Raw genomic sequence first — 27,842 nt, 5'->3', positions numbered from 1 at the left:
TATCTCAGACAAAGGCCTAATCTCTCAAATATATGGAGAACTGAGTTAAATTTATAAGAACACAAAGCATTCCCTAATTGATAAGTGGTCAAAGGATATGAATAGACAGTTTTCAGGGAAGAAATTAAAACTATCTATATAGTCATATGAAAAAATGCTCCAAATCACTATTGATTAGAGAAATACAAATTAAAACAACTAAGATATCACCTCACACCTATCAGATTGACTTATATGACCAAAAAGAAAAAAGATAAATGTTGGAGGGAATGTGGGATGTCATGACATGAGGAATGTTAAAATATGTATTGCATAAAAGCCCTAATATAACCTATATCATACTATTTACCACCTTGGGTGGTGGAGAAAATCTTAATCATAAAATATCAGAAAACAATTGTCAAAAATTGTTTCTACATGTAATTGGGGGGGGAGCATAATTAATTAGTTAATTATTTAAGCTCAGTCATTTTAAAAAAGGAAGAAAAATAGTATCACAGTAAAAAAATGATGAAGAAATTCACAGAACTCCAAGTACCTAAATCTAGAAATGCTCCAATAGTAGCTAAAGCCTATAAACTGCTTATATCTAGGGGTCATGAAGCCCACGCTGTTCAAACAGGTAAGTCCTACAGTTTGGAAACCTATAGTGCTCTAAACACTACACCCTTATAGATATGAAAAACTGTAGCAGTGTGACCTCAGGAGGCCCTGAAACCCTTAGAGCGCTATACCAGGTGACTCACAGCCCAAAGCTATTTAGTTTGAAGTGGGTTAGAAACCATCAATCCTTTTTTTTTTTTTTTAATATATTTTATTTGATCATTTCCAAGCATTATTCGTTAAAGACATAGATAATTTTCTTTTCCCCCCACCCCCACCCCCCATAGCCAACGTGTAAGTCCACTGGGCATTAGGTGTTTTCTTGATTTGAACCCATTGCTTTGTTGATAGTATTTGCATTAGAGTGTTCATTTAGAGTCCATCCTCTGTCATGTCCCCTCAACCTCTGTATTCAGGCAGTTGCTTTTTCTCGGCGTTTCCACTCCCATAGTTTATCCTTTCCTTATGAATGGTGTTTTTTTCTCCTGGATCCCTGCAAGTTGTTCAGGGACATTACACCACCACCAATGGAGAAGTCCATTACGTTCGATGTTACCACAGTGTGTTTGTCTCTGTGTACAATGTTCTCCTGGTTCTGCTCCTCTCGCTCTGCATCACTTCCTGGAGGTTGTTCCAGTCTCCATGGAACTTCTCCACTTTATTATTCCTTTTAGCACAATAGTATTCCATCACCAACATATACCACAGTTTGTTCAGCCATTCCCCAATTGATGGGCATCCCCTCGAGAAACCATCAATCCTTTGACTACAAAAAAGGAATAAAAAAATTGGCAGTACTCTGTCCTTCATGATCCAGGATAGCCGGAAGTTCACAACAGCCTGGGCCCAAGATATTCCAGTTCCCTCAAGGCTACAGTGTTCCAAATCCACATGCTTAGGAGAGGGGGTAAAGGGTGGATAGGAGACTGAAACCTGCCAACTTCATAACAGCATGCTTGCATGGGTTCTACCATGCTGATGATAAATTATTTAACTTGAAAAGCTACAAGTGAAGATTAAAGTGGAGGGATAGTTGGTCCACAACTTTCTTTTCACAGATTATTATGTCCTTAATGCAGTTTCTGAGTCTGAAATGCAAGAGCCTGTAATCAACTTTTTGCTACTTGTGCTAATTTTAGCTTGATAATTATTGCAAAGAAAACAGAGATTCACCATTAGCCTGCACCACATCATCCATGTATGGAATTATTGGTTACAGCAGAGGGAGAAAATGTTGAGTGTTGGGGATAAGTTCACTTCCCTTGGCAGTATACTTTTCTGGAGTCTACCTAGATTAGATGAGGTTGATGCATGCATAGCCAAAGCTGGCTCATTGTTTGGGAGGCTCCAAAGGAAAGTATAGGAAAGAAAAGGTATCAAACCTCTTTGCCTACCAGACTGAAAGTCTATAGAACTGTTATGTTGACCTCATTGTTGTATGCCTGTGAAACCTGGACAATCTACCAGTACCATGCCAGGAAACTGAATTGCTTCCATTTGGATTGTCTTTGGAAGATTCTGAAGATTATCTGGCAGGATAAGGTACCAGACACTGAGATCTTATCTTGAGCTGAACTGCCAAACATTCAAATTCTGCTTCAGAAAGAACAACGTATGTACTGGCCATGTTGTTCAAATGCCAAAAGTACATTTGCCTAAAAGACCATTTTATAGAGAGCTTAAAGAAGGAAAACATTCACATTGAGATCAGAAAACATGAGACAAGGACTCTCTCAAGGTTTCTCTGAAGAACTTTATTATCGATAGTGAGACGTGGTAGACATTGGCACAGGCCTACTCCAGCACATCCTTTACTCAGCTACCCTTCACCTTAGAAAAGCTCCCTGTTTCCTCCAGGATCAAGTAGGTAATCCTCTCCTTGGTTTTTAAAGCCCTGTACAACCTGGCCTCTTCCTGCCTTTTTAGTTTTCTTAATACTTTCCTCTCCTACATGTTCTATTAGCCTTTTTGTGGACAACTTCATTTCTAGACTACCTTTTCACTGGCTTTCCCCCATGCCTAGAATATTCTCTTATACCTCCCCCTTCCCACAATCTCTTTGTTTCCTGGATTTCCTTCAAGACTTGACTCAAATCTTACCTTTCTCAGCAGGCCTTACTTGGTTTCTCCCATTGACAAGCCCTTCTGTCTGGGATTAGCTCCCAGGTTTACTACATAGGATGTGCCAAAAGTCTTAGTATACTTTTAAATTATTAAATTTTTATATATTTTGTATGTACATAGTTTTTATTTTGCCTTCCTTTGTATTCTTATCTATACTTAGTACAATGTTTGGCCCATAGCATCAGCTTAATAAATTCTCATTGATTAAGAGAATGATAACAGTCCAAGCATTTAAGTGAAAAGTCAGTTGAGTTGCTCAAGAAATAAATAGCTAAACAACAATAGTTAAAGATCTGAATAGAATTTCAAAAGTTAGATAGGCTAGATCCCTAGTAATTACTGATTAAAAAGAAACATGTCAAGTATATATATTTCTCATCTGAATGTGGCACTACTAAATGACAGAGCATAAGAACTTCATAGGAAAGTGCAAAAAAAAGCATAAATATTAAATGCCATTTTTACTGACCAAAAACACTCAAAAGTTATCAATATTTAAATTTTATAATTAAGTTCTTTGAAAAAAGAAGCCAAACTAATAAATAGCTTTTAAAAAACTGATAAATTATACAAACCATTAACTAAACTCAATAAAGAGAAAAAAACCAAACTTCATATATTAAAAATGAAAATAATTCACAATAACTGAAGAAGAAATAAAGTTATTTGAAAATACAAATTGGATACAAACCCAATATTTCTGAAAATAACCCCCCAAAAAGAATATTTACAAAAAATGTAAAACACCCAGATTAACAGAAGGAAAAGAATATACAAACAACTCAATTTCAGAAAAAGAAATTGAACAAACCATAGATTCAGTCCCCAAAGACAAATAACCAAATAGATTTTATTTAAATTTTTTAAGACCCTTATCTTCCCTCTTGGAATCAGAACTGTGTATTGGTTCCAAGGCAGAAGAGTAGTAAGAGCTAGGCAACTGGGATAAGTGACTCGCCCAGGGTCATGCAGCTAGGAAGTGTCTGAAGTTAAATTTAGACCCAGGATCTCCCATCTCTGGGCCTGACTAAATCCACTGAACCACCCAGGATTTTAAAGTGAATTCTATTCAATGTTCAAAGAATTATTCCAACATTATACAAATTCTTTGCAAGAAAGTCTACTAAACTCCTGCAATATGAGAGACAAAGCAGAGAAATAAAATGGAGGTTCCAGGAGGATATATCTAATCAGAGGGAGAAAGCAAGGTGGCGGATACTTCCAAAAAATGAAGGTAATACATTAAAGTATGCAGAATGGGAATGGGAGAGGATAGAGGAGAGATAATGGTTCTGTAGTCCAGAGGAAGACAGGAGCAGGATGCCACAAAGGGCAAATTCATGGTAAGTGAACCTGGGAGAAATAGGCTATTCCAGGACAAGGAGGCCCCAGGTACTAAAGGAAGTTTTGGGATGAAACTTATCTTCAGTTTCTTCCTGCATATTGGTTCTTTCCCTGCTGCCTCACTTGATTCTTCTTTTCTCACTAGCTCTCATCCTGTATCTTTTTTGCCCCCTATGGCCAAACTTCTTGAGCAAGTTGTCTACAGTAGGCACTTCTAACTTCGTTTCTTCTTCTCTTTTTCACTCTACAATCTGGCATACTGCCTCATCATTTAGCCACAAGTGCTCTCTCCAAAGTAACAGTAATCTCTTAATCGTCAAACCCAATAACCTCAGTTTTCATCCTTCTTGACCTCTATAGCTTTTGACACTATTCATAACTCTTTTCCTTTATGCTTTTTTCTCTCTAGGTTTTTAGGACACCATTCTCCCCTGGATCTCTTCTACCTGATCACTTTGCGATCTCCTTCATTGAATCTTTACCCAGTTTATTACCCTTAAGCAAGGGAGACCTATAGTACTCTATCCTGGCTCCTTTCCTCTTCTTTTTCTCAACTTCTTCACTTGGTCATTTCATCAGCTTCCATGGATTTGATTGTCATCTTTATGCTGTTGATTCTCAGACCTACCTATCTTGCCCTAACCTCTTTTGTCTTCCAATCTCATCTCTAACTGCTTTTCATATATTTTGACATGGATGTCCAGTAGACATCTTAAACTCAGCATGTCCAGGATTGTATGCATTTTAGGGCAAGATATTCTCTTTCTCCTTAAAACCTCTTCCTGTCTCGACTTCCCTATTACTCTCTCGGTTCCTAACATCCTTCTACTCTCCCAGGTTCGTAGCCTAGATATCATCCTTGACTCCTTACTATATCTCACCCTCCATCTCCAATCTGTTACCTGTCTATTTATAATCTTTGCAACATCTCTTGAATACAACTTCTCTCTTTGATAACTGTCACCACTCTCGTGCAGACCCTCATGTCATTTTACCCGGACAATTACAATAACCATGCCATTAGATCTACCTGCCATAAGCCTGTTCCCACTCTAGTCCATCCTCCATTCAATCACCAAAGTGATTTTCCTGAAGTTCTTCATAATATCACCTCCTACTGTCTTCTTATACCTTTTACCACTTTTCCACCCACACCTACATACACTTTTGATCCAATAACACTGGCCTTCTTTTGATTCACTCCACCTCCCAGTTCAGGCATTTTCTTTGGCTGTCTCACATACCTGGAATGCTCTGCCTCCTAGTTTCCTTGACTTTCTTTAATTCTGGGCTAAAATTCCACCTTCTACAGGGACCCTTTCTTAATCTCTCTTGATTCCAGTGCCATTCCTCTGTTAATTTATTTCCTGTTAATCCTGCATATAACTTATTTGTACTAATGTTTTAATATACTATCTTCCCTATTAGATTATCAGCTCTCTGGAGGAGGGACTGACTTTTTTTGGTATCCCCAGTGTTTTGTATAGTACCATAACAGGCAGCTAATAAATGTTTATCATTTTACTAATTTACATAATGTAATCTAATGTAATGTAATACAATTTTGTGTATTGTGTGAAGCATCCATATCTATTAATAAGCATACTTTGAAAGTAGGATAGTGTAGGTCAAAAATCTTTGGAAATGGATGGAGTTTAAAAAAATTCTGTTTCTTCATTTGTGAAATGATACGGGACCTAGTAATATTCTGGATTTCCTTACAGGAATATCATTCTATGAAAAAATGTTTGTAGATTCGTTGAATGTTTTAAAACTCTGAGAGGATAACCAAAGCCCTGTCCAAATTATAGATGTAATTTCAAGAAACCTTTACTTACTGTGGAACAGACACTAGCCCAAGAAGTTTTCTAGACTTGAGAGGAGATTTGTGGTGAATTTGTAGTTTTCTGAGAATATTAGGAGTCAAATAGAATCATTGATTTTAAGTCAAATGGTTTCTTTGAGCTTAAGTGAGCTTTGCTGGGTGACCTTAAGACAAGTCACTAAATCACTATGATTCTTGATAATGTTAAAATCAATAACTATTTTATCTTTGCTCAGAGACATAGAGTTGCAAATTCATTCTGGTCCTTTTCTCAAGGTTAGAAAACCTTTTGGGCCAACTTGTTTTGCCACGTAGCAATTATTTTAGGGTTCTTAGTCATAGCACAGTAGATAGAGTGCTCAGCTGGGATACAGGAAGATTCATTTTCCTAATTTTAAGTATGACCTTAGACTCTTACTAATTGGGTGACTGAGCAAGTCACTTAACTCCTATTTCCTAGCATTTACTACTCTTCTTCTTTGGAACTTATACACAGTATCAATTCAAAGTCTGAAAGTAAATGCTTAAAAAAAGAGAGAGGGGAAAGAAATGGAAGTTTGGCAATATTAATAATTAACACATCAGTTACATAGTATTCAGCACTCTGCAAAGAAAGGAGTCACATTTTCTCCAGGTCCAAGCTTAGTTATAAATACATAATTTTCAGTTTTAGGAAACTTTTTCTTATCATTAAAGCTCAAGAGAAAAACCCCAAGGACTGTGGAAGTGTGTATTATAAATGATTCCTTTCCTGTAATGATTCTGCCACCAATCCAGGAAAATGTGTCCCCATTCAGGAGCTGTGGCATTTGTTTTTCAAACTCCAGAACTTCAGATTACTCAATACTTTTCTAATTTACATTTTCCCAATGCCTACTTTTAACAGATATTTTAAAAGGGCAAAAAAAAAAAAAGTTAAATCCAATAACCTGGATTGTTGCCAGATGCTTCTTAAAAGAATTAAGCCTATTTGTCTCTCTGGACATTGTTTCTTAAAACATTTAGGGAAGGAAAGGAAGTGGAAGGAAACAGGCATTTATTAAGTGTCATTAAGATACTGTGCTTAAAGCACATTACAAATATTACCTCATATGATTGCCAAAACAACTCTGCAAGTTGAGGAAACTGAGGCAGGTAGTAATTAAGTGATTTGTCCATGGTTACACAGCAAGGCTGGATTTGAACTCAAATCTTTAACTCCAGGCTCAGTCCACTGTGCCTGGTTTTTCTCACAGGAAGTAAGGATTATTTCAGTTCATTTCAACCAGTATTTATTTAGCATTTGCTATACATGAGACTATGTTATTTGTACTGAGGACAGAAACATGTAAATGGCCCTATTGAAGAGTCTGTAGCTTGGGCATCAAGAATGAAAAGGAATGAAAAATATAGAATAAATATAACTTAAGTTAGAATGCATATATATTAGAGATTAAACAGAGGAATACAAAGCTTCTTAAACAAGTGAAGGGTCATTGAGAGAATGGCATAGAAAAAGTGGAACCTCAGCAGGTTCTTGAAGAAAGGAAGGATTTTCCCTAGGCAGACGTATGAAAGGAGTCTATCCCAGAGATGGAAGATGGTACATGCAGATCCACAGAAGTAATGGAGAGAAGACTGAGAAAAACTAATAGCTAATAATATAGTGGGGAGCTGAGCATATTTTAATTCAATTTAACTAATATTTCATAATCATATACTATGTACAAGGCACCATACTAGGTTCTGGGGCTAAAGAAACAAAAATGAAATAGTCCTTGCCCTTGAGAAGCTTAGATTACCAGGGGATGATTAGCAGATATGTCTCATAAAATGAGGGAATGAAGCAGATAAAGGAGAAATTAGAAAAAGTGCTGTAGGAATAGTTGAGAAGGAAGAGAACACAAATAGCCATGGAGAATTAGAAAAGGCTTTATGAATGAGATAAAGAATAAGGAAGGTAAATGGCTTGAAATTCAGGAATGAAGAGGGGATAAATTTTAAGTTTGGGGATTAGGAGCAAATAGGGCTTGTGCAGAGGCTAAACAGCAAGGATAGAACCAGTAAAAAGAGAAATTGGCTATGAAAGATAGATCTGATTCATAAAGAAGCAAGGCTATGGAGGGGATAGGCTGAAGGGCACAGGTAAAGGCTCTGTCCTTGGCAGGAAGGAAGACTGTCTCCCCATTAGGTATGAGAGGGAAAAGAGGAAAGAGGAAAATAGAGATTTTTTTTGAGAAGTATTCTAAAGAGAAGTATTCTGTAGTCTTTAAACAAAAGCTGGGTTTCTTTCTGAGTTTACATGCATTTTTCATGATTTATTATGATCATTTTACCATTTGTCATTTATTGTGATTAATTAGAAAATCACTGTATAACAGATCTTGTGTAAATAAATTTTTTCTGACATGTTGGTGTCAGAATTTAAATACTCATCCATTAGGAGAGAGAACTACAAACTCAGAGTTAGTTTTTCTCTAAACAAAATGGCTTATTTCAGTTTCCTTTCCAGTCACATAGATTCTACCTTAGTTCCTACTGTTATTACCTCTTCCCTAAATTACTACCACAATAGCTTTCTAAATATCTAGACTCTCTCCTTTCCACTCTATCCTTTACACTGCAACTTTGGTAATCCTCAAGTACAGGGCTAACCATAGCACTTTTCTACTCAAGAAGCCTTAGAAGGTTCCCATTGCCTCCAGAATTTAAAAACAAAAACCCCCAAATCTCCCTTGTCTGTCATTTGAAGCCCTTCACAGTCTGGCTCCAATTAATCTTTCCAGACTGATTGTATATTTCTCTCTTAAATCCTTGCTTTCTAGCCAAGCTGGCTTTCTTGCTTAGCCTCATATACCTTGCTACATCCTCTTCTTCTGAGCCTTTGCATAGCCTATTTCCGATGTTAGGAAAGTTTTCCCCAGGGCAGTTAGTTGACTCAGTGGATAAAGAGCCAAGTCTAAAGACAAGAGGTCCTATGTTCAAATCAGGCCTCAGTCATCGTCATGAACTACATGGGAGAGGCCTGAACCTACATGAAGTGCGAGTACAACCAGGGCTTCAATCGGTGGTTCACCAAGTTCCTCAAGGGCAAAAGTTCCGGGGACCCCTGTACTGACCTCTTCGTGTGCTATCAGCAGTGCATTCAGAAAGCAATAAAGGAGAAGGTGATTCCTATAGAAGAACTAGAGTTCAGGGATCATAGCAAAGAAAAATCTGAAAGTTCTTCTTGATGTTGACACTAGCCTTCAGTATGACCTTTTTGGTACAAAAATCAAGTTATCCAAAAGACTCTTGCCTCTGAAGATGACCACTGATTTTATATGCTTTTTAGAGGAAGGTTCCCATAAGATTCTTTATTTCCAAAAGAGTCGTGGAGACCATTATTTGCTTTCAGGGGTTAGATGATATCTAGCTGGTGTGGCATCTTACAGTATAAAACATGGCAGAAGAGAACATTTTTTTCAGAAAACCAGAATGTTACTTTTTCTGCTGTGATCAACTTATAAAATGGTATTGGTATAAATACCAGTACAGGAGTCAGGATGACTAGATTGTCCTGAATGTTGAATCCATGCTGCTAAATATTAGATAAAGTTTTTATCTTTTTTTTCCTGGTGTGGAAGAGAGAAATTGGGAAGCATGCAAAAAGGCAGAAGCAGTAGCTGAGTGATGACCTGTCAGTCAAATGAGAGGGTTCTGTTTGGAATGTTACTGGGAAAAACAGAGGCAAACCAACTGCTGGCTGGACCGTGTGTGGCTTGTATGAGGGAAGAAAGAGTTTTCCTCTTTTGGACTTTGGAGGCTCAAGCTGAAGGAAGTCTTGCCATTTGAAGGCAGAAGAAAGAAGGACAAAAGTCCAGGTATATCTCTGACTTGCTCTGTTGATGATAGTGACTGAACTTCCAGATCTATCAGCCATTTCTCTCAATTGAACTATATTCCAATATCCTCCAACCTAAGACTCATTGTAGTATTAGGGAAATCCCCAACCCTCTTACCTCCATACCTTATCCCTTCCTATCTTCCCCAAATAAACCCTCATACTTAAGATAAAGAAGAGAAAAACATTTTCATTGGAGACATCATAAATTCACCCTGAGTTAATTTAGAGAAACCATAAGGAGAAGAAGGAAGGGGGAAGGGGAGGAAGTGGGAGGAAGGGAGGTATAGAGGGAGGAGGGAAAGCAGAAGAAAGAAGATAACTGTCTGATCTTTTAGTTGTCAATTACCAATCAACATAGTCCTTTATTATTATTATTTATTACACTGGAAGCACACCTTTGATGCTCTGGGAGCAACTCCAGTATTTAAATGGCAACCATTTTGTTTGGATAAAGATTGAATAATGGTTGAACGTGTGGAGCTAGCCAAAAAGTGTATTTAAGAGATACTGCTTTTATGAAGAGAATTCAGATTGAATAAGAAACATGAAGTTCTTAAAGGCTTCTAAGAAACCTTTTGGAGCTCCCAGAGTTTGGTACTAAGCACACAAATTAAGGTGACTTCTAGTTTCCTCTAAATCCTTCGTCAATTTAGCTACAAAATTACTAAAAATAGGCAAAAATATTATTTTCCTGATTGTCAGGCTGTTTCAGGAATGGTAATTGTGACTATAATAAACAAATTGTCCTGATGGAAAAGGCAACTCTCACAGGTTGAGCTGTAGACCATTCTGCGTGTGGTAGGGAAAGAGGATTGTTTACTGGCCTCCTGATTTCAATAACACTTACATATTGTTAATTGGGATAAGGACGTTGCTTTGCTTTATTTGCTTTATTTGCCTTATTTGTCCATCATGTTATATAACATCTGAAATCACAGATGGAATAAATAACTGCTTTTTGGTTAAAAAAAATCAGGTCTCAGACATTTCTTACTTGGGCAAAACATTTAACAATAATTCCCTACCCCTTACTGCTTTTCTGCCTTGGAACTAAAACTTAGTATTGATTCTAAAGGCAGAAGGTAAAATTTTGAAAACAAACAAATAAATGTAAGTTCTTTGAGGGAAGAGACCCATTTCATTTTGGTCTTGGTATCTATCCCTGGTTCCTAGCCCTGTGCTTGATGTATAGTAGTAAAAAATAGCTCTTTTCTAATGACTGTAGGCCATTTATTTTTCAACTTTCCCTATCCCTGGAGACTGGATGGGGGTGAGGCTGGATAAATTACTTTCCATTATCAAATTTTTACCTTGGGAACTGCTTCCCAGAATTAATCAGGGTACACTGGGGCACATGCTGAATTAGGATCCAAATGGAATTGAGATAAACATAAAATACTTATGGAAACTCAGAAATCCACCAACCACATAGAGGTCTCCTTGAATAGATCAAGTGAATCTGTCATTCTTGTCTTCTAGAATTGAATACTTTTTAGTGGGTAACCCACTGTTTGTTTTAAAGCTGGTTTTAACTTCAGGTTTAGGGAGCTAGACACATTTTTTGTTGCTTTGTTTGCTCCTCATTCTTATACCACTTATACATTCTGCCTTTTTCTGAGTTAGTTGTGGACTTTATCAACCTGCATTGTAAATTCTTTTAAGGCAGAAATCGTGGCCATCATCAACAGTGGCACCTTGTAACATTGTGAACAAAGATTTGCTATATTGAATTCAATTGAATTTTTCATTTATGATCCACAATTCATATCAAGTTTCCACTGATATTAGGACTTCCCTAATGTCAGTAGAATACCCTTTTTCCTTTTTTCATTCTATTCCCTTTAATTTTACAATAGAACTATAGTAAGTTTCAAGTCATATTTGGACATTGTGGTTCTGATTAAGACATTCCCATCACAGCCAAATGAGTATGACACACTAGTTCACTTTTCTATTTATGCCTCTGGTTATGGCATTCCCTATGTTCTCACCCTTCAACCTTTGAACGAAAGATTTTATAGGGGAAAAGAAAGGTTAAAGTCCAAGATGTTAGCATTCCAAGAGGTCATTTTAAAATGTCAAGCAATTTTATTACTATAGCCTTTTCCAAAAAGGAAACTTCTTTTTAAGAAAAAAAGTATTCCTAGTCAAAAGCAGTCAAGAAATAATGCAAGAAAGTAATAACTTGTCTAAAGTTTCAGTTAAAACCAGTCATCGAGATAATAACACTAAAAAAATTTCCTAAAGGAATAGTATAACCAGCAGAATTCTCAGCAATAAGCTACTAAATTGACTTATTACCACCAGACTAGGTTCTCTAAAGTTCTTGCATTAGACAGTCATAATAACACTACTTTACATCTCTTGATAGCTTTATAATTTTTAAAACATATTCACACCCCATGACTCTTTACAATTGCTTTTAGTTTTCTTATATCAATCTCTACATAATAAGGGTACAGTAATTTCAGTTATGGTAATGGATATCTGATTTTGCTAATGTGGATAAGGTTTCCGGTGATTCAGAATACAACTCATCTACACCATATAATCCCTATGTGCTTCTTTTTCATGTCTTTCTGTAATTGTTCTATAAGGGGTCCACCTATACCCAACTTCCTCTAGTGCCTGAACTAGCCATCACTTATCCCTTATTTTAGCCACATGATTGGCCAACCTTCATATCTGGTCACTAATTTCTTTTGGATGAGGTCTTTAATAACTCTTGTGTAATTTTTTCATTCATTAATAGTGTTAAAAATCTGCTTACATTCTCTTTAAGTCTCTCCATTAGCCTCTATATAACCATTAGTTTTAATTCTTTAGAGAGAGTGACATTTCATGGCACAGTTATAAAGCATCACTGGAGAGAGATTCATTATTTTTAAAAGGGCCTTTTTTCTGGATGAAATTTATCAGTTATTGAAAAGATTTTTATATCTTCCCAAGGACAATCCACCCTCCTCAGATCTACCTTTTCAGTTATAGGCTCTGCACATTGCCTATGCAGTATTTCAATTCAAGATATATGTACTGATCAAACTGCTTGTCACAGTCTGGAAATGAAACATTCTTTTTTGTTCTTCACTTTTTAAAAAATTATGAACAGATACCAAAAAAATTGGGCACTCTGTATGCAAAATAGGTCAGAAAAAGATCATACATGAACCTGCAAATATGTTTACATCATTCTTGCATTTCAAGTATATAATAAAATTAGTGTTTAAGTTTCAAAGCTGTTTTGTTTAGCTTTGTTTGCTTCCTTCTCTTTACTTCTGGACATTTAAAAAATGCTTCAATAATCTCTTTTCTTTTTTTGTCAAACCCTTCAATAACCCCTCTGTCTCTACTACCCCACTGAAAAAAAGAGAAAACCCTTGTAACAAATAGAGTCAAGCAAAGCAAATTCTTACTTTTGTCATGTTGAAAAATGTATGCTTCATTCTGCATCTTGAATTTGTCCATCACTTCTCTTAAGAATTGCAGTGTGTATTCTCATTAGTTCCCTGAAAGATTGGGTGCTCATTTCATTGCTCAGAGATCTTAAAGTTCTCCCAATGTTGTTATGGTATAATTTATTCTTCTGGTTCTACTCATTTCATTCTGTCTCTGTTCCAAATTGTTTACCAGAATAGCTGGACCTATTCACAACAGGGTACCTGTTTCCTGGTAACCTCTGAAATTATTATATATGTGTGTGTGTGTGTATAAAATTAACTAAAAAACACGTATGTGTGTGTGTGTATTTTTTTTTTGTTAATTTGATGGGCATGAGATTAAATTACTTCATTTTTATTTCTTATCTAGAGACTTGGAGCATTTTCCAAGTTTTAATTTCTTCCTTTGAAAATTGCCTGTTCATATCCTTTGACCAATTAATTTATTGGGAATAATTCTTGTTCTCGTATACTTGAATTAATTCCTTATGTATCTTGGGTATCAGATTGTCAGAGAAACTTTCAGTAAATGTTTTTTTTTTTTCCCCTAGTTACTTGTTTGCCTTCTAATGTAACTACATTGGTTCTATTTTTGAAAAAATTCTTTTCTGCTGTATGTAAACAAGATGGAAGAACAGGAGGTTCCAGCTGGAAGCAGTTCAGTTTTGGGGATATTGAAGGATTAATTGAAATGGGGGAAGAGGGATAGCAAATATCTGAAGTGGAAAAAAAAATCATAGACTTTATTTCCCCCAAAGAGTAACCAAAAAGATATCAATAATTGGTGACTCATGTACTTATCTTTCTATTTACACAAAATTCTTACATAAATAGTCTCTATACATATCGATGTCATCTTTGATAAATCAGTGAGAAGGGGACAGATGAGCTCTCACAAGTTTATTCCTCAGGAGGCCATCTCTTAAGTCATATGGTTTTCTAAAAATAGTAGAAAATGTAAGATCCTACTATTTATTAAAGTTATGCCCCTGTTTTAATCATTTTAACCAATGTTACCGATCCTAGACAGCAAAATGTTTATTCTTTTCTTAAAACCATTTAAAGAAAACTTTTTGTTTTCATTTAGTAAAACTTTCCATAATAATATCAAAGGGATTAGAAATTTGTGAGAAGTATGCCAACATCTAACATTCTTTGTATGCTCATTAGCCACTTTGATATCTACCATTTTCCTGTGCTTCCTAATATCTGTTCTTCAGTTGTCTTTGTCTTATTTGACAGCACTGATATGTCCATCTGATACAAGAATACATCTTTACTAGCATCACATTATATATTTAGATTTGTAAGTTCACTTAAGAGGCTGTTTATTTTTTTTCTTGGTTTCAGTTAAAATAATCTATGTTTCTTTGATGTTTAGTGCTTGAATTATGTCCAAGTGATCTTATATAAATTTCATATTCTCAACTGTGAAATTAGAATGTTTGACCCCTTAATTTTTTAAATAAATAGATACTCTTTAAAATAGATGATGGTTAATAATTACTGTTTTTAAAAGATAATTAATACCTACAGAGCAGATTTTAAGAAATTCAGAGACCCAATATTTATTAAGCACTTATTACATCTCATATACTTTCACAAACACTGGGAACACATAGAAAAAAGCAAAATCAGTCTTTGTCTTTAAAGAGCTTGCATTCTAATGAGGTAGTCAATATAAATAAATCAGTACATATAAGATAAAAACAAAGTTGATGGAAGGTAGTTTTAGAGAAGAAATCCCTAACAGTGTGGGGACTTAGAAAAGCCTTCTGAAAGAGATGCTTCATCTTCTCAGACATTTCACTCAGTAGTGAAAGAGATTGTGGGAGATGATGTTGGAGGGGTTTGAAATGAAAAGAAGAAAGAAATTTAAGTGAATGGCCTTATTATTTTTGATGAAGTGTGAGATAACATCCTCAGCAGCAATGGAATTGGGGTTTGACATTGGAAGACTTGAGGAGAGAATGGTTGGGGGACAGGGAAGTATAGTAGTAATATTTTGCTGCAGCAAGGGCCCAGTTGGGATTAAGTGAGGATAACTTTTTAGTAGACCTACTCATCAATTTTTTTTTTAATCTCTGTTTCTGTTCAGCAGCAAATGAGTAGGAGCAAAGGAGATGAATGGCAGAAGTAATAAAGGATTGAGAATTAGTGCAATGTGATCTGTGATAAGGAAACAAGAGATGCAAATAGAGAGGATGATATAAAATTAAATTGGTTCTTCTATAGGTCAGAATTAGGAGAGGTAGAGGCTATAGACAGAGCAAACAAAGGTAAGGACCTTAGTAGTATTGAAGTATAAAGGAATTGAAGAGCACTGTGAGAACAAGGAGTAGGTTTTAGGCAAATTAGGCATAGGGGAATATGAAACAGCAAAGATTGTGATCAGAGAAAGAAAATGCAGTGATTGAGAACATAGAAGTGGAAGGTTTTTGGTTTCAAAATCAAGGTAGAGCTGAGGGGTGAGTCATAGTAGTTGAGGGGATTTGGATACTGAGAGCATAAGGTAAGTGAGAGAACATCAGCATTTATGTTTCAATCCTGTAGAAGGAGGGCACAAATGGAGGGGGTGAAAGACTGTGAGCCAGACATTGAACCTAGTGAAAAAGGAGGGAGAATGATTTAAGGATCTTTAGATTACAACTACCACAACCTAGATGGATAATGAATTGGATTGAATAAATCTCAAAGGAGAGCTGCTGAGTGTTAGGGATAGTAGGAGAGTAGAGAAGTAGGAAAGGGGAGAAATATATATGATTGAGTGAGGAATATTAGTGAAAATATAACCTGAAAAGGGTGGCTGGGATACTATGCCATCAGGAGCCAGGTCTCTACAGGTGCCAGCAGATGAAAGGACTGATAATGGCAAAAGTTTAAGATAATACAGATGTGTTCATTGTGAAGCACTGTAGAAGGGGGTGGGCCAGTATGGATTATGGGTATTAGCATTGAGGAAGAGGAAGGAAGGAAGGAGTTTGCAATTGGCATTTTAGGGAGAGGAGTTGATTATTATTAATTTTGGTAACAAGGGTTTTAGGATCACAGGGATGGGGAGGCTAGAAGAGTGTAATAATGTTAGTCCAAGGGAACATTGAGGTCTGCTAATTAAGGCAAGTGATTAGGAGATTCAAGGTCAGATCTCCAAGTTTTGGCATAGCCTGCCACAGGCTAGCTTCAGGAACTTCTTGTGTGTTGGTGGCATTAGTGTGCTAGGTAAAATAATTAGGTAAAACTTGGTGCCTCTGCAATTAATAAAGGTAGGACTTTTCTACTTACTTTTACCCAGGTTTTCTCTCCAGATGTAATTGGTAGGTATACTTCTAGTTTTCCTTGACTCCACACCCCAGTCCACCTTCTATTGTAAAATGATTTTCTTTAAGCCCAGATCAGACCATGTGACTCCCCAATACTTTTTCAACTCTAGCATTGTCCTGTTGCTCCTAAGAAGAAATAAAAACTTAAGATTTTAAAGCTTTTAAAGCCCTATACAATGTGATCCCTTCCTATCTTTCCTATCTTTCCTATTTCATCAGACATTACTCCCCTCCTGCATCTTGTGATCCAGCCAAATTGATCTCTCTTCATCATACACTACATTCCACATCTTCCACCTCAATGCTTTTCCACACACTCTCCCTCTTATTTCTCCTCACCTCTGCCTCATAGAACCCTTCTCTTCTGCATATCATGCACCACTTTCTACTTGGAGCTTTTCCTTATTTCACCCAACTGCTAAAACCCTCCAATCCCAAATAACCTTGCATTTAACTTCTTTGCATTTACTTGCATTTAATCTCTTTATAAGTATAGTGTGCTATGTCTTCTCCATTAGAATATATTATAATATATGTTTCATTCTTTAAACCTTATATCTCTAGCATCTAGCTCAGCACCTGACACATAGTAAGTATTTTAAAATGCTTATCAATTTTTTTGATTCCTGGTAGTTTATCCTCATTTATCAGTTACTTTTCTCTGCTTCAGTTATAGGTTATCTACCCTATCCGTCAAGTTAAAAAAAATCCTCCTTTAGTTTTGCAATTTCCTTGTCATCTCAGAAGACTGATATCTTTGCTTCTTTTTTCTCATTTCTGTAAATTGGAAACAGAAGAATTACAGCTATATAGTTTAATGACAACAGTATAAACCATTGTGATAGTCTTTTCTAATCAGAAAGAAAAATGTTCTCAGTTTTTATACTCTACTCTTCCTTTTTGTTTTTTTATAACTTTTAATTCATTTTCTTTTTCATTAGTTATTTTCTTTGTCTCCACATATAATAATTTATGACAGAAGAAATTGTTTCCAGCAACCAGCATTTTTTTCACTCTGTACAATCATTTTATAAGTATTTGTAGAATAATGAATAAAAGTGACATGTGATCCTGCTCTACATTAATGTTAAAATGGAAACATTTTTAGTAACCTCTGAAATTTAGAAATGAAGCAAGAAAAAGATATTGAATTAACTAAAAGGATAATTGAATATATAAATAGAAAATGTGCATAAGATATCTTTTTGTAAAGATTTTTTGGGAAGATTAAGTTTTGCTTGGTGTAACTCCAAGGCACAAATATGTTACATGCAGCCTAATTAAATTCAACAAACATTTATTAAAGACCTACTGTGTACCAGGCTACTGGAGAAGCAACTGCAAAAATGAAACAGTTCCTACTTTCTAGAACTTTACATTCTCCTAGGAGGATAGAGCAGGTACTTGGGAAGTAAGTACAAAGTGTTCCAAAGTGATCTAATGAGGAAGAGTACTAACAAGTCTGGAAATTAGGAAAGACTTCATATAGGAGGTAGCACTTGAGTTGTCCTTTGAAAAAGTTAGGGGTTCTTTCAGGTAGGTATGATGTGAAAAGGGAGTAGTGCCTTCCAGACATGGGGATCCACTCTGGTCAGAGTCACAGAGAAAGGGGATAGAGATAGACTGTTGTGTACCTGAAAAGAAAGCCTTTTAGCTTTGCTATTAATGGTAGAAAAAATTAAAGGGAAGCCTTATTATATACACTTATTTATATATGTGCCTACATGTGTACATAACTGTATGTATAAATATTATATATTTGTGCATGTATATATGCATACATACTTCTTGATACAGACATAATATATAAGTTCTGATTTTTCCATGCTTTATGCATAGCAATCCCAAACAGATAATATACATTTTAAACATTAGTGATGATAAAGCCAAGAGGCATATTTCCCTGCTTACCAATATCTATAGATTTGAGCATATTTAATCAATAGCTTTCATCTTTACCTCATTTGAAGAGATGTCACCAAAATCATACTCTATTTTTTACTGACAAGGTAGAAACAATATTAGAGGAAAATAAAGTCTGGATCTCTTTGCTAGAATTGCCATATTCATATTAAGGAAAACTGAAAAATCTGCCAGATTTGTTCTAGTCTCAGCCCATTGCTAAGATTCTCTCTTCTTGTTGCTTAGCTCTATTTTATAGCCTCAAATCCAGGAATATTTACCCATGAAGAAGCTGTCAAGGCTAAAAATGTCTGTTAAACTCTTTCTTGGCCTCTGCTAAGAGAAGAAAGCAGCAAGACATAAGAAAGCATCCTCGAATTCAGGCTCCGGTAGGCAAGGACATTTTCCCACTGTCATACTTAGCCAAGGAAGGGAAGTAGAGATTAAATCTCCTTGTTTAAAATCCAAAAGAAAGCATTTGTGGGAAGAGTCTTGACCCCAAAGAGAGACAATCAACATGTTTTTTTTCAAACTTGCTTTAGAAAGAGTTCCTGAAAATTGATTCTTTAGGGAACTAGTACCTTATAAAAACAAAACTAGTTAGTTCTTAAAACAGATTTACAATTGTTTACTCATAGGCATATCGTACTCTACCTGTTTTTCCTCCTTTTTTCCCTTAGCATAACTCAATAATGTGAAAATCAAAAGTTCTTGTGACCATACTATATATATTAGACCATGGCCAAAATCTGATGTACCTCATTGAAAAGCCAGTTATGAATTATCAAAAAATAAATGTCAGTGTTAAAGATGCAATTTTCTTATTCTTCCCACAAAATGTCTTAATTTAACTCAGTTTTAACTGCCACTCACAGAAAGCTGTTTTCCATGAACAAGATGCCAGGGGCAGCTGTTCAAAACCAATAAATAACCATTCTTTAGAAAAATATTTTATTTTCTCAATTACATGTAATGACAATTTTTGACATGTTTTCTGAAATTATAAGATCCCTCCTTCCTTGAGATTATAAATAATCTGGGTTATACATGTATGAACATGAAAAACACATTTCTATATTGGTATTTTTTTTAAACCCTTATCTTCTGTCTTAGAATTAATGCTGTGTATTGGTTCCAAGAAAGAAGAACAGTAAGGGCTAGGCAATGAAGGTCAAGGAATTTGCCCAGGGTCATGCAACTAGGAAGTGTTGGAAACTAGATTTGAACTCAGGAATTCCTGTCTTGACTCTAGGCCTGGCTCTCAATCCACTGAGCCATCTAGTTGCTCCTAGTATGACCATTCTTAAAGCTGACTTTGTTACACTAACCTCAGTAAACATAAAGTATATGTTAAATCTTTGCATAAGATCAAACCTTGTTTCTTTGAACTCTAGCCCTACAACTATTCCTTGTTAACTGGTTGGTTTTCATTATCTTAACATTACCATCTTATTCTTTTGTACATACTTCCTTGATGCCCCTTTTGATTTATATTTAATGCTTCATATTCTCTTAATTGACCTTTATATATAATTCAGCATACTTCTTGCTTCTGACTTTTCCCAAACCAAGACTTCAAGAGACTTGCCTGTCCCAACTGGATTCGCCCTGCCAGCACCATGTACATCTAACCTAGAGCAACATCATGGAAGATTTAGGACTGTGGCCCCAAAGTCACTCTCTTTCCTCTCAGCTCCAGGATATCTGTTAACAGCATTGAACATGACCCAGTAGCACCTGCCTGCTCAGTAGGCCCAGAGTACTGAGCCCCTCTAATTCAGTGTTGGCCATGCTTGCTGGGCTCCCTCCATCTGCAGAGGATCCTAATCTGTAACCACTTCATTTAGTCATTCAGCAAGCATTTACTGAATACCTTCTGTGTTCCTTTGAAACATGTAGAATGTATTGGAATGAAGAGAGACTTGAGGCTACTTAGGAGGTGTGACTTCAGTAGTTTAGAAGAGCAGGGGTAAAGGGTCTAAACTAGGCTTTTGGCTGTAGGAATATAGAGAAAGGGATATATGCAAGAGATGTTGCTGAGGTAGAGATCTTCCATCTGCTTGTATATCAGTCAGTCATACTCTAGAAAGTTGACTAAAAAAATAATTGAAACAATGAACAACTTAAGCTGTTGTAGGCCATAAAATAAATCCACACAAATCATTAGTATTTCTGTATATCACCAATTAAGTCCAGCAGAAAGAGACAGAGAAATTCCATTTAAAATAACCACAGAAACTATAAAATACTTGAGAAGCCACCTGCCAAGATACACGCAGAAACTATATGAACACAATTACAAAACACCCAACATGACTAATATGGACATTTGTTTTGCATGACTGCACATGTATAGCTTATATCAAATTGCTTCCCTTCTTAGAGAGGGGAAGGAGAAAGGGAGGAAGGAGAGAATTTAGAATTCAGAATACTGGGAAAAATAAAATAAGCCTTCCACACATAAGTCAGTCAGTAAACATTTATTAAGTCCCTACTATGTACCAGGCATTATTCTAAGTACTAGGGTAAACAAGAGTGAGGAGGCTAAGAACAATATCAAGGTTTTGAACCTAGTTGACTGAAAGTATATAGTGGTGTCCTCAACAGAAATGAGGCCTTTTAAAAAACAACAGCAGCATGTATAAAGCCTTTCAAAAGAAGGGTTGGGGTAATGTTCACCTGTTTAGGCAGCAAGGGGATGATTATTGAACATTTAGTTCAGAGTACCCAATAAGCAATTAATGATACTGGGCTAGATATATTTAGATCTGGAAGTCATCTGCTTAGAGATAATGATTAAAATCCATAGGAACTAATGAAGTCAAGTGAGAGTATAAAAAGAGATGAGAATACCCAGGACACAGCCTTAAGATTTACTCATAGTTAGGCAATCATGTTATGAATGAGTAACAAAGGAAACAGGAAGAACTGTGGTGGAGATAGGATGAGAACCAAGAAAAAGCAGTGTCACAAAAACCAGAGAGCAAATTCTGTGACCTCAGTTTTCCTTCATGCAGAACTAACCAGACAGTGGATTCACCAATTTGGACAGAGGAGGGAATCAGTAGTAGACTTCAAAGTAGGTTCCAGATCCTGGTCTAGCATTTACTTTAGAATCGACTTGAACTGATTTGGACCATTATAGCAGATGAAAAATGAAAAAAAAAATGTGTGTGTGTGTGTGTATGTATATGTGTATATATATATATATATATATATCAGAGGCCATCACTCTTGGGACTCTCAAATATCAAAATCAAGGTTGTTCCTTCTGTGAGGAAGCTTGTATTTTTTTTTTAAACCCTTACCTTCTGTCTTAGAATCATTATTGTTCAAGGCAGAAGAGTGGTCAAGGGCTAGACAAGGTAGTTAAGTGACTTACCCAAGGTCACAAAGCTAGAAAGTGGTTGAAGCCAGATTTGAACCCCTCCCATTTTTGAGTCTAGCTCTCACACCACTTAGCCACCTAGATGCCCCTAGGAAGCTTGTTTTCTAATGAAGAGACTACGGTCAGGGAGGGGTCCTGAAAAATTACTGGGATGAATGAAGTCTGAGGAAAGCAGAGTAACATGCCCTATCCAGTAACATTTGGGTAAATTTGATCATGGCTTCAGAACTGGAGGATGGATAGAAAGGGAGTGAATATGGAAAAGTGCCTTAAGGCAAGGCATTTGGAGAGATTGTCAAGAAGGTCCCTGAGAAATAGGGAGTGAAATGAAGCATGGCTGGGATCTTCCTGGTACATTGGGCCAAGAGAGACAGTCATTCAGCCAGAGAGTCATAATGCAGATCAGAGTGGCAAGGCTATTTTCTAGGCTGTTATAAAATGGCAAAACAGTCCAAGAAATGTCAAACTGACTAAGGCTCTCTCCTGGTAGAATGTGAAGGATATGGGCCAGAGGAGAGTTTCTGGAAGTTTTTGGTTGTTGTTGTTCAGGCACATCTGACTATTTGTGACCCCATCTGGGGTTTTCTTGGCAAAGATACTGGAATGATTTGCCATTTCCTTCTCCAGCTCATTTTTACAGATGAGGAATGGAGGTAAATAGGTTAAGTGATCTGCTCAGGGTCACACAGTGTTTGAGACCAAGATTTGAACTCAGGAGAAGGAGTCTTCCTGGATTTGGTCCCACAACCTGGTTTTAAAAGGGAGTAGATAGGTCATAACTCTTATATTACTGTTCTAATAGATAGTGGCTTCCAGAGTAGCCCCCTTATGTTAGAGAACGGGGTCTACTACTGCTTAGCCCTAACTCTTTCCCATGATAAAAATCAAGGGTAATGTAATCATCAGGCTCAAAGGTCACAGTTATTCTCACTTTGCTTCATCCAGCAAAGTAGGTGTAAATTGTTGGCTTATGCTCTTTTTGGTCACCTTCTTTGAACCTGCTCTGGACCTGGTTTTCTGCTTGTTCTTGTGGTGTCTTTGCTGCTACATTACTTACCTCTTCTGGTCCCCAGATAACACCTTTTTCTTTGTTGTTTTTTTTTATTTCATTTTTGCTCTTCCATTACTTTACTGTCCAAATTTACATTTTGGTAGGCCTCTCCCAAGCTAAGACTTCCTTTTTGTGAACTTTCCTGGCTCCAACTCGATGGGATATTATTTGTACAGTAGCTGGCAAGAATCACTGCCTATCACCAAAGGAATAATTGACATTTGTAGAGAGAAAACTAAATAAACAGTCATTGTTTGAGATGACAAATTGGATTGATTTTTGGTATTGTCAAAATGTGTGCTGAATGACTTGAAAAGGAGGCATTAATGATGTTAAGGATATTTATGTTCTTAAAAATTTACAGGAAAAATATTTGGCTTTAGATATTTTTTTCTTCCTTGAGGCTCAGAAAAGTTCAGCAAAGTCCCTGCATTTTGGTATGTAGTTTCTCCTCATTTTATTCTTTTTATACATGGTAAATGCAAATTAGATAATGTTGGGAGTGATACATATATATATATATATATATGTACATATATATATATACACACCATATAAACTATCCTACATGGTATTATCTATACAAAAATGTAAATGAAAATCAGGAGTCTGATTTGGAGTAATTATTACCAAATTGTTTGCTCTGAAAATATATCCCTTTGCTCTTTTTTTTCTTTAATGAAGCATAATTTCCAAGGGGGTAGATAAGCATTAACATATGACATGTGATGCCTGCTATCTCAGCCAATATTTATACCCCCTGGGAGTGTTGAGGTCCAGGCACAAACAAATGCTATAAAATGCCCAGGGGATTTGTGCATTGTCTGATTAGTATATAATCTGGGATATATCATTACATCTATAAGTGAGTTATGAAGATTGTTTCACTCTCCTTCCTCTGACACCCCATTCCTTGACAAATTAGTGGGTATTTAAGGATAAAACCATTAGAAATTCCATGCCAAATAAAATAGTGTTATTGGAAGCAAATTATTAAATCTAGGCTACATTTTGCTGCAAAATAGGTGCACTTATCACCATTTAATGTCATCTTTTCCCAGATCCCACCTTTCTCATTGTCTCAATTTAAGGGAAAATTCAATCTGTATCTCAGGTTTCAAACCCACTTAAAGATAAAAAAGGCTCATTGTGTAGAAATGATTGGGTTTTTCGAGTCATTTTTTATGTCTTCCTGGCAGAAATATTTCCAAGTGTTTTGAAGGCCAAAATATTTTTGGAACACAGAAAACAATTAACACAAAAATATATGCACATTTGTCCTGCCCCAGGAGACATTAGAGTGAGTCTTTTTGGTTGACAGTATTTCAGTTTTCACCCTTAGCATCTTGATACTTGATTAGTTCTCAGCCACTCAGTCCTTCACACTAGGTATCTGATGCTTACCTCATTACTAGGGTGTATGGGTGTGTAAGAAGGACTGGCACCTCTGATGTAAGGGCTTACTGAACCCTTTTCAGAGTTACGTATCCATCTTTCACCCAACTCTCACCTATGGCTCCAAGGAACTATAGTGAACAGTGACCACACCCCATTAAAACCACTTTGATAGATGGACTAAACCAGGTTGAGGGCATCCAGTGGACCTACAGCCCATTGATGGGTTAGGGGAATGTCTATACCTATCATGTAAAGACTTCCCCTGTTGGAATGGGCAGATGAGAACAATTTGTTCCAGTGGCCATGAATGTGACTGGCTGAAGCAGGTGCTGTGCTTAGAGCTTGGTTAGACTTCAGAGGGAACATTGTCAGTCATCCTGACTTTTGTCTTGACTTTGGATTTCAGTGACTCTGGAAGAGAGAGTGAGGCTGAAGACTTGGTGCAACTCTGCTTCACTTAAATCCAATTCATGCACAAGTCAAGAAATCACCCCCATGATGTCATTGGAACTCTTCAGAAAAAAAGATATAACAACAGCATTGTTGTTTTATTATTTTTTGTATTATTATTTTATTGTAAGCGTCCCTAACCTCCATTTCTAAGAACTCTCTTCATTACTTTAGAGATGTTCATAACTGATGTTTTTATTTTATTTTATTCAAGATTTTTACTTTAATGTCACATTTATTCCCAAATATTTCTCTCCCCACTCCTCCATCCAATGTTATAGAAGATGTAAAAAAAGAAAAAGAGAAAAAATCAGTTAAAACCAACTAATCCATGTATTAAGTCTGGCAACATATGACAAATTTCTACCACTATAGCTCACCCTTGAAGAGGTAGGAGGGAGTTGCATTTTTTCTCAACTCTAACATTTAGATAGTACTTCAAGGTTTGTAAAGTGCATTGCAAATATTAGCTAATTTTATTTTCATAACAGCCCCTGGGAAGTTGGTAATAGTATCCCCATTTTAAAGATAGCACAATAGATGTATAATTCAGTTCAAATTGCTTGTCAGGTCAGGAGCAGGGAGGGAAGGAAGGAAGGGAGACAATTTAGATCATATAACTAGAAAATTTAAGTGAAAATTTATTGCATGTAGAAATTATTTTTACAATAAATAAAATAAGACAAAAAAAGTAAGATGACAAAAACTGAGGCAGTCAGATTAAGTGACTTGACCTACTATCACAAAACTGGTAAGTATAACAGGTGAAATTTGAACTTAGGTCTTCCTGACAACAGGGCCAATATTTTGTTAGCTTAAGTATCAAGCTGGGTCATTTTAATAATATAACTTAGTATTTAAAACACTGAAAAACAAAAGTTTAAATGTCTTTGTTCTTAAAATGATATAAAGCAACTACCTAAAATAATCCACAAATATTATTTGTAGTGTGGATAAGCCAGAAACCTTTTCCTTATGGATCAGGAGTGAAACAAGGATGTTCATTATTGTCAGTATTATTTAATATTGTATTAGAAATGGTAGCAACAGCAATAAGAAAAGAAATTGAAGGAATCAGAATGAATAAAGAGGTAATAAAGCTATCTCTTTTTGTAAATAATACTGTGGTATATGGAGAAAATCCTAAAGATTCAACTAAAAAGTTAGTTGAAATTATCAATTTTAGCGGAGTAGCAGGATATAAAACAAATCCACATAAATCATCAGCATTTTTATATATCACTAACAAAAACCTGCAAGAATCTCATTTAAAAGAAGCACAGACAGAATAATATACCTGGGAACATACCTGCCAAAAAAATCCAGGAACTACATAAATATAATGATGATACTTTATATACAAATAAAATAAAATTTAAGCAAAAGAAATATTAATTGTTCACGGGTGGGCAGTACCAATATAATTAAAATTACAATCCTACCTAAATGAATCTACTTATTCAATGCCATCCCAATTAAATTACCAAAAAAAAAATCTTCTTGAGCTAGAAAAAAATAAAATTCATTTTTGGAAAAACAAAAGATCAAGAATATAAAGTAAATTAATGGAAAAACGTAAAGGAAGGAAGTCTAGCAGTATGAGATTTTAAATTGTGTTTTAAAGTAGTAATTATAAAAACTATCTGATGCTAGCCAAGAAATAGAAAGATACATCTGTGGAATAACATACAACAGTAGCAAAAGATTCTATTAACCATGTGGTTGACAAAAGTGTAGTTTCAAGTTTTGAGTTCACTATTTGGTAAAAATTTCTGGGATAGTTGAAAAGTAGTTTGGCAGAAACTAGGTGTAGTCCATAATCTTTCACCATTCACTACAAAATGGATGCATGACCTAGGCACAAAGAGAGCTATCATAAGCAAATTAGAACTAGGAGTATGTCTCAGAATTATAGAGAATTATAGATAGAGAAATATATGAGTAAACAAGAGTTAGAAAACATTGTAAGGTATAAAATGGATAATTTTTATTACATTAATTCCAAAAGGTTTGTACAAATAAAACTAGTGTAGCCAAGAGTAGAAGTAAAGCAGAAAATTGGGGGGGGGGGAAATTTTAGAGACAGTTTCTCAGATAAAGGCCTTATATCAGATATAGAGAACTTTACCAAATTTATAAGAATAAGAGCCATCCTCCCTTTGATAAATAGTCAGTATATATGAAGACAGTTTTTGGTTAAAGAAATCAAAGCCATATATAAGTATATGAAAAATATTCTAAATCCATACTGATTAGAGAAATGTAAATCAAAATATTTCTGAGATATTATCTCACACCTATTAAATTGACTAAAATGGTAAAAGGACAAAATGACAAAGTTTAGAGGGGATGTGGAAAAATGGAGAAACTAATACACTATTGGTAGAAACTGTAAACTGACCCAACTGTTTTGGAGAGTATCTTGGAATTATGCCCAGAAAATTATAAAATTGTGTATACCCTTATACCCAGTGATACTATTGCTTTGTCTGTTTCCCAAGGAGATTAGGGGAAAAGGAATAAAACCTATATGTTCAGAAATATTTATAGCATATCTTTTTGTGGTAGCAAACAACTGGAAATCAAGGGGATGTCCATCAATTTGGGGAATGGATGAACACTTTGTGGTATATGATTGTGATGGAATATTACTTCATCATAAGATAAAATGAGCAGATTAATTTTTTAAAAAACTTGGCAAGACCTATATGAAGTAATGAAAAGTGTAAAGAGAATATTCTTTACAGCTACAGACTTAATATCTGAAGAATTACTTGTAAATATCCACTTTATTACAATATTTAATCCATTTATATTTAAAGTTGTGAGAGGTATATTTATATTTTTCTTCATCTGTTTCTAGTATTTTATTTATTCCCTTTAAGAAGATTTTTCACCCTTCTTTTAAATCAATACTTTGTACCTATGATTAATTTTGTTTAATCTACTCCCATCCTGAATTCCTCATCACTTTTGTTAACCCTTTCCCTAGGTTCTTTTTTCTTTCAAGTTATTTAATTCCACCATCCCCCACCATTCTTATTTTTAACTCTCATTTAAGTGGTTATTTCACAATTCCCCCTCCTTCCTTTCAACTTCTTTTGATTCTATACTTTTTATTTGCCCTTTTTTCAA

The 27,842-nt window shown here is 35.6% G+C and overlaps 1 protein-coding gene and 1 pseudogene across 2 annotated transcripts in view; both read left to right on the top strand.

Moving 5' to 3' along the window:
- The window catches only part of MIPEP (mitochondrial intermediate peptidase), a 189,192-nt gene that overhangs the window by 147,559 nt on the left and 13,791 nt on the right, over positions 1-27,842 (top strand). The window lies entirely within an intron of this gene.
- LOC130453807 (TP53-regulated inhibitor of apoptosis 1-like) lies at positions 1,144-27,452 on the top strand (annotated as a pseudogene).

This window comes from Monodelphis domestica, chromosome 4 (assembly GCF_027887165.1).
Source record: "Monodelphis domestica isolate mMonDom1 chromosome 4, mMonDom1.pri, whole genome shotgun sequence".
Lineage (NCBI taxonomy): Eukaryota > Metazoa > Chordata > Mammalia > Didelphimorphia > Didelphidae > Monodelphis > Monodelphis domestica.
The sequence above is the reverse complement of the archived record's forward strand: the minus strand, read 5'-3'. Positions and strand labels throughout refer to the sequence as shown.